This window comes from Spinacia oleracea, chromosome 4 (assembly GCF_020520425.1).
Source record: "Spinacia oleracea cultivar Varoflay chromosome 4, BTI_SOV_V1, whole genome shotgun sequence".
NCBI classification, from domain to species: domain Eukaryota; kingdom Viridiplantae; phylum Streptophyta; class Magnoliopsida; order Caryophyllales; family Amaranthaceae; genus Spinacia; species Spinacia oleracea.
In genome coordinates this window covers 72,092,780-72,101,417 of record NC_079490.1, presented here as the reverse complement: position 1 = coordinate 72,101,417, position 8,638 = coordinate 72,092,780, and the positions used below count along the sequence as shown (strand labels likewise).

General features: G+C 36.1%; 1 long non-coding RNA gene across 1 annotated transcript; it reads left to right on the top strand.

Annotated features, from left to right (window-relative positions):
• Nucleotides 1-3,997: 3,997 nt before the first annotated feature.
• On the top strand, nt 3,998-5,596 carry LOC130459357 (uncharacterized). The gene is made up of 2 exons (XR_008918713.1): nt 3,998-4,721; nt 5,236-5,596. It is a non-coding gene; the product is annotated as an uncharacterized lncRNA (long non-coding RNA).
• The last annotated feature ends 3,042 nt before the right edge of the window (nt 5,597-8,638 follow it).

Sequence of the window (8,638 nt, the reverse complement as noted above, 5' to 3'; positions counted from 1 at the left end):
AATAAGGCTGCCTATCGTTGCAATCCGGAGGAAACAAAGGAATTACAAAAGCAAATTGATGAACTTGTGAATCGAGGCTATGTTAGAGAAAGCTTGAGTCCATGTGCTGTTCCGGTGTTGCTTGTGCCTAAGAAAGATGGAACATGGCGAATGTGTGTTGATAGTAGGGCTGTGAATAACATTACCATCAAGTATCGTTTTCCAATTCCGAGACTTGATGATATGTTAGATGAGCTCCATGGTTCGAAGTTGTTCTCAAAAATTGATTTGCGAAGTGGTTATCATCAGATTCGGATGCGTGAAGGAGATGAGTGGAAAACGGCTTTCAAGACAAAACATGGTTTGTATGAGTGGACCGTCATGCCATTTGGTCTCACTAATGCTCCTAGTACGTTTATGAGGCTAATGAACGAAGTGCTTAAATCATTTTTGGGCAGATTTGTTGTGGTATATCTTGATGACATCTTGGTGTATAGTAGGAACGAAGAGGAGCATCTGATTCATTTGAGGGATGTTTTTGAAACACTTAGAGCTCAAAGACTCTATGGGAAGCTAGAGAAGTGTTCATTCCTTGTTGACAATGTTGTATTCTTGGGCTATGTGGTTTCGAAAGATGGAGTGTCCGTGGATCAGTCCAAGATCGAGGCTATCAAATCGTGGCCTAATCCTAAAACTATAAGTGAGGTGCGTTCATTTCATGGTCTTGCTTCATTTTATAGACGTTTCATTCGTGATTTCAGTACTATTACTAGGCCTATCACTAGTTGCTTGAAGAAAGGTGCTTTTGTATGGGGAGAGGATGCTCAAAAGGCGTTTGATGTGATTAAAGAGCGTTTGTGTGCTGCTCCTATTTTGGCGCTGCCAGATTTCTCTCAACCTTTTGAGGTCGAGTGTGATGCTAGTGGAGTGGGGATTGGTGCTGTTTTGATCCAAGGTAAGCGTCCCATAGCTTATTTTTCGGAAAAGTTAGGGGGTGCTCGTTTGAATTATTGCACTTATGATAAAGAGTTCTATGCCATTGTTAGAGCTTTGGATCATTGGAGTCATTATTTGCGTTCTAGCCACTTTGTTTTGCATTCTGATCATGAATCTTTGAAGTATATTAATGGGCAACAAAAATTGAGCCCAAGACATGCTAAATGGGTTGAGTTCTTGCAATACTTTCATTTTTCTTCGAAATACAAAGATGGTAAAAGCAATGTGGTGGCTGATGCATTATCACGAAGGTACACTTTGCTTGCTACACTTGATGTTCGTTTGTTGGGGTTTGAGACCTTAAAAGATTATTATCATGATGATGGTGATTTTGGAGTTACATTCGAGAAATGTGCAGTTGGTGCTTATGGGGAGTACATGTTGCAAGATGGGTTTCTTTTCAAAGGTAATCGCCTTTGTATTCCTAAGCATTCAATTCGTGAGTTACTAGTGCGTGAGGCTCATGGTGGAGGATTGGCTGGTCACTTTGGCATAGCCAAGACCTTGGAAATCTTGAGAGAACATTTCTTTTGGCCTAAAATGTTAGGTGATGTAACGAACATTGTGAATAAGTGTGTGACTTGTCATATGGCCAAGAGTTCTTTCAAACCCGGTTTATACTCACCTTTGCCGGTTCCAGTTCGCCCTTGGGAAGATGTATCCATGGATTTTATAGTGGCTTTGCCTCGTACTCAAAGAGGTAAGGATGCTATTATGGTCGTGGTGGATAGATTTTCAAAAATGGCTCACTTCGTTGCTTGTCACAAAACGGATGATGCTTGTAATGTGGCTGATTTGTATTATAAGGAGATTGTTCGTTTGCATGGAATTCCAAAGACTACTGTTTCTGATCGAGATTCCAAGTTCTTGAGTTACTTTTGGAATACATTGTGGAGAAAGGTGGGAACCAAGTTGTTGTTTAGCACTTCACATCACCCTCAAACTGATGGGCAAACAGAGGTGACAAATCGAACCTTGGGAACGCTATTGAGAGGGTTGGTAAGTAAAACGCAAAAGGATTGAGATGTCAAGCTTGCTCACGCTGAATTTGCTTATAATCGGTCTCCTACTTATGCTACTGGTCATTCTCCATTTGAGGTAGTATATGGGATTAATCCATACTTGCCCTTGGATTTAATTCCATTACCAAAAGATGAGTTGGTTCACAAGGATGCCGATGCTAAGTTAAAGTCTATGATGAAACTGCACCAACAAGTTCGTGAGCGAATTGAAGCTATTAATGCCTCTTATAAACAGAAATCAAATAAGAATCGCAAACCGAGGTTGTTTGAAGAAGGTGATTTGGTTTGGGTTCATTTAAGGAAAGAGCGTTTTCCAAGCAAACGCAAGAACAAGCTTATGCCTAGGGCTGAAGGTCCTTACAAGGTGGTTGCACGTGTGAATGATAATGCTTACAAGATTGAGCTTCCGGGAGACTATGGTGTCCATGCTACTTTCAATGTAGGTGATCTTTCACCTTATCTTGATGATGATGGCCTTGCTGAATTGAGGTCAATTCCTTTTAAAGGGGGAGGGGATGATACGGTTATGGATGAAAGTGATAGTCTTATGCTAGCAATTGGAACCAAAACTGATTTGGGTTCAATGGCTCATTTTGTGTGCATGGCGACTTGGATTGAGTGAGCTCGTTGTATGGTCCTTATTATCAAGGTGGTACGTTAATCAAACTGGTCCGTTTAATCACATTGGTCCGCTTGTTTAAACAGATTGTACGCACTTATTATTTTTAATTGCTTTGGTTAAATTCGGTTTAATAAAGGGATATTTGTTTAAATCCCCAATTTAAATTCAGTCATTACTTAGCTTTGATTATTGTTGTTTGTAAGGAGAGTTTTAAGCCTTTGTAACCTCCAATTTAGTGACTGAATTAGGAGGCTTTAGAGCCTGTAACTGCCAGTTTTAAAGGCTCTTAAATGGCTCTTAATTAGTCGTTTAAAGCTGTTGTAGCTGTTGGTTTTTGGCTATTTATAGTCAGCTTCTTGATTGGAATAAACAACCAACTGGATGATTAAAACACTTGTTTGTTACATTTCGAATTATAGTTTATAATTCAGCCCTTTTCTTTGTTTTGGACGCGTTTCCTATTCAAAGAACTGATTGTGAGTCAATAGGTCTTGTCTTGCATTCACGATCAACGAGTTAAACGTCTAGCTTGTTAATCAACTATCCTTGTTTATACAACGAGTTTTTAAACTCGTATCAAAGTTGATGGTCAAGGTGACGGTCTTATGCTAATAATTGGAACCAAAGCTGATTTAGGTTCAATGTCTCATTTTGTGTGCATGGTGACTTGGATTGAATGAGTTCGTTTGATGGTCTGTTTAATCAAGGTGGTACGTTGCACTTAATCAAGATGGTTCATTTAATCAAGGTGGTTCGTTGGTTAAAATCTGATTGTTATTTTCTTTTGTTTAATTCAGTTTAATAAGGGGACAATTGTTTTAATCCCATTTAAATTCAGTCATTTCAATAACTTTAAAGGTTGCTGATTGTAAGGAGGGTTTTAAGCCCTTTGTAACTGCAAATTAGTGACTGCATTAGGGAGGCTCTCATTGCTTTGTAATCACCGAATTTAAAGGCCCTTAAATGGCTTTTAAATGGCTGTTTAAAGCTTTGTAACTGCCGTTCTTTGGCTGCTATTTTAGGCTATTTATAGCCAGCTTGCTGAATGGAATAAACAACCAATTTGAAGAATAAACACTTGTTTTCAGTTTACTTTGAATTATTGATTATAATTCTGCCTTTTCTTTGTTTTTGGACGTGTTTCCTACTCAAAGAGTTGATTGTGAGTCAATAGGTCTTGTCTTGCAATCACGATCAACGAGCTAAAGGTCTAGCTTGTTAATCAACTATCCTTAATTATACAACGAGTTTTTAAACTCGTATCAGATAAAAGAAAAACATATTTTTACCAAATAAGGTGAGTTTTGTGCAGTATCGAACATGTATAATGTTTACACAAACTAGAGAACTAGCAGGAATCCATAGGCCACTAGTCCAATATTGCTCGTTTTTTATCCACAACAAAATGAACGCATTAAGATCACTCTCTATTGTAAAAAAACCCAGTTCCAGGATCAATCAAAAATGATATTTTATAAACTGAGTCACTCGCAATTTTGGTTAAATTTGGAGTGTTGAAATATTTGACAATTTAAACAGATTGGTGATTATGTTGAGAGGTTTAAGATTCATTATATAGTTCCACTTTTCCCTTTTATATTATCTTGCAATTCGTTGTTATTCTTTAGGATAAACTATGATTATATCTTGTTCTATCATTAAGCTTAAGTTGAACCTTTTATTGGTTAGGTGTTCAGTCTTTTTGACAGTCAGACCTCACTCTCACCACCAAACTATACACTATTATGTTAGTACTTTCAGGCTTAAACATATTATTTACATTTTATTTTGCAGGTGCTTGCCTATGTAATTTTCATATTCATGTTCTTTGGATGGCTTGCTACAGTATCAGACATTAAAGTGCCGGAGATGGCGACACAGGGCCAAACACATGTGGAATTGGTGTATATTCGCCTGCACATGTGTTGACAAAAGAACTTCAATCTTTGGTGAAGAGTTCTATAGCTATTCCCACTGTGAAAGGGATGGGAGAATAAGGTTACAAATTTTTTGGGTCGTGTATGTCGGGCTTATGATTGAAAGAAATTTGAACTTCCTATGCTTATTAAGTACAATGTCCAGTTTGGATACCAGAATGCCAGGTGAGTAGACAGTTAGTTGTTGTTAAGCTACTCGTTTGTTGATTGTAGAGTACTATAAATATTTGCATATAAGGACTGAAAATTGTATACATCTTATCTAAAAGATGTGGTTGTTCTTTGCTATTTGGAAAGATAAAGTTTGTAAAATTTAAGAATGGTTCCAAGTAGCTTTCACACTATTATATATTTATACGAACAACAAGATTGATGGTCTTATAAAATGACGAGTGATCACCTGTTATTAAATCTGTGACCACTTATTCACACAACTTTTGATGATGTGTTTGGAGTCGGATTTGGCACAAGTTCTTTTTGCTGCTTGTAGAGGTGATCTAACTAGAGTATCACTAAAATGGTCTCCTAGTTCTGCTATGGTAGTAATCATGGCTAGCAAGGGATATCTCGGAAGCTATAAAAAGGGAACTGTGATATGTAATGTAGAAGCAACAGAAGAAGAGTATTACATGCAGGAACCGCTTTAGATTTTGAAGGCAACTTGATTTTTGCTGGGCAGGGTTCTTGGAATTACAGCCAAGGGGGATGACCTTTAAGAAGCACGAGATAGTGGCCTGAAGGGTTTTATCCACAAGATATCAGCTGGAGAGCCCTCCCCAAAAGCAATTTTCATCAAGATGTTTCATTTTCGTTGTTCAGAAATTTTGGATATATATCGTGAAACATTAAACTATAACACGTTAGGGAAGAAAGAGAGATAAGAGTAGTTGTTTGAACTTTAGATAGCCCAATCTTGTTTTCTTATTATTTCTATGTATTAGATTTCCCCTTGCGTTATTTCTAATTGAGAATACATAAAGAAGTCTCCGAATGTTGTATCTTTAGATATTGAATTTTACCATTTAATCACGATTCTTGAACTTTGGCTGGCTCATCCATGTACTTAAATTTGATGATCTCCTTTTGCTAATCTGTTTCACGACCATATATTATTATTATGTCTTTCAATTAAGGTTTTGTTAGTTGATATTTCATCAATTAGGGGGTATATTTTCTTCGAAAATGATAAAGGTCGCAACATGCGACCTTTAAGCCGTGTCACAATGATGACATGGCATGCTTATGTGTCATGATTTAAATTGGAAACTAATGAATAGATCAGCATCATTCGATTGAGCCAGACAAATGAATTAATAGAATGAAATTTAAAGATTTCTACAAAAATTCAAACAACGCATTAAACAGAATCATACCTGAACAAAAAGAATCGATCTAGCAATAATAAACCTTACATTCCTAGCAGTCTCCCTGTACCAAGATCGTACTTCATTATTTGCATATTCCTAATAATTTCCCGCAAAAAAATTATCATTTCCATACCCTACATCCCTAATTATCTAATTGTATGATTATTTACCTAAGAAAATAGAACATCACATTTCAATTTTAAAGTTGAAGCCTTTGTAATAATCACTGTTTCACAACAAAACAAAAAAATACAATAATCACAGTACAAACATAATTCTTTCATACATAACCAATTGAAACAATTTATCACCAAAATTAACCCAAAAATATTCTTGATATTACAAACTATCAATATTACTGTAACAATTACTTCCACACATAACCAATCAAACCATTAATCACCAAAAATTAACCCAAATAATTCATAATATTACAAATCATCACTGTTACTATAACAAATCACATTTCTATGCAACAAAATACAAAATTTTATGTAATCAAACTAAAAAAATAGAGAAACACATCACTAAACCACAGAAACTAAGCCCTAATTATTCATTCCCATAAATTACAATAACTGAAAATAATCACACTGATTTTCTCTAAAAATACAGAAATTCCAAGTTCAACACAAAAAATTGAGGATATTTCTACCAACAAACAACACCAATTAAACCCTAATATAATCAACAAAATATCACTATTACAACATTAAAAACAATGTTTTCCAGTAAAATTCAACAATTCCGCCATCAAAATCAAGAGACAGAGAGATAAAGTTACGAAAAAACCTGACGGAGAAGATCGGCCTCTTTACCTGGCAACAACAATCTTTGCACAAACATTCAATTTTTTTGGCTCAATAATGTCCACCTTGTTCAGCCATCAACAAAAGTTTCTCCGCTAAATCCTTCGTCGTACCTGTTTTAGTCGACATTACAACAAATTTCTAAACTTTCCCGATAAAATTAAACCCGGAAAATGTATTTTTTAGAAAAACAAAAATCTCTAAATCTCTCTCTTCAATCCCACAATATTTTAAAAATCGGAATGGCTAGAGCTCCAGAATAAAAATCTCTCTCTAAACAATTGGAAAAAACAAAAAAAATTGGAAAAAAAACACATCAAATAAACAAAATCTCCAGAATTAATTGGAAAAAAATAAAAATTTACACAAAAATATTGAAATCTCACCCGAATCTCCAGAAGATCAGACGGTGATGGTGATGGTGATGGCGGCGGCGAGAGGCGGAGGAGAAAGAGCGTGTGTGTGCGGTGAAAGAGAAACGAAATATTTAGGATATTTAGGGTTTAGAATGGAGGATGGGGTTTGGTGGAAGAGGATTAGAAGAAGAAGATCGAAGAAGATGAAGAGGATCGAAGGAGAAAACCGGAGGAAGGAGAGAAAAAACGGGAGGGAGGAAGGAGAGAGAAAACGGTGGAGCAAAGGGTTAGGGTAGTTTTGTCGAGAGGCTCCAGCACAATAAACAACAAAAGAAGGGTGTTTAGTATTTTTAATTGGGGACACGAAAAGTGTGATTACCAAATTAACCTCAGCTGTTCCTTTATATTTATACAAGGATGATACGGTTATGGATGAAAGTGATAGTCTTATGCTAGCAATTGGAACCAAAACTGATTTGGGTTCAATGGCTCATTTTGTGTGCATGGCGACTTGGATTGAGTGAGCTCGTTATATGGTCCTTATTATCAAGGTGGTACGTTAATCAAACTGGTCCGTTTAATCACATTGGTCCGCTTGTTTAAACAGATTGTACGCACTTATTATTTTTAATTGCTTTGGTTAAAGTCGGTTTAATAAAGGGATATTTGTTTAAATCCCCAATTTAAATTCAGTCATTACTTAGCTTTGATTATTGCTGTTTGTAAGGAGAGATTTAAGCCTTTGTAACCTCCAATTTAGTGACTGAATTAGGAGGCTTTAGAGCTTGTAACTGCCAGTTTTAAAGGCTCTTAAATGGCTCTTAATTAGCCGTTTAAAGCTCTTGTAGCTGTTGGTTTTTGGCTATTTATAGTCAGCTTCTTGATTGGAATAAACAACCAACTGGATGATTAAAACACTTGTTTGTTACATTTCGAATTATAGTTTATAATTCAGCCTTTTTCTTTGTTTTGGACGCGTTTCCTATTCAAAGAACTGATTGTGAGTCAATAGGTCTTGTCTTGCATTCACGATCAACGAGTTAAAGGTCTAGCTTGTTAATCAACTATCCTTTTTTATACAAGGATGATACGGTTATGGATGAAAGTGATAGTCTTATGCTAGCAATTGGAACCAAAACTCATTTGGGTTCAATGGCTCATTTTGTGTGCATGGCGACTTGGATTGAGTGAGCTCGTTATATGGTCCTTATTATCAAGGTGGTACGTTAATCAAACTGGTCCGTTTAATCACATTGGTCAGCTTGTTTAAACAGATTGTACGCACTTATTATTTTTAATTGCTTTGGTTAAAGTCGGTTTAATAAAGGGATATTTGTTTAAATCCCCAATTTAAATTCAGTCATTACTTAGCTTTGATTATTGCTGTTTGTAAGGAGAGTTTTAAGCCTTTGTAACCTCCAATTTAGTGACTGAATTAGGAGGCTTTAGAGCTTGTAACTGCCAGTTTTAAAGGCTCTTAAATGGCTCTTAATTAGCCGTTTAAAGCTCTTGTAGCTGTTGGTTTTTGGCTATTTATAGTCAGCTTCTTG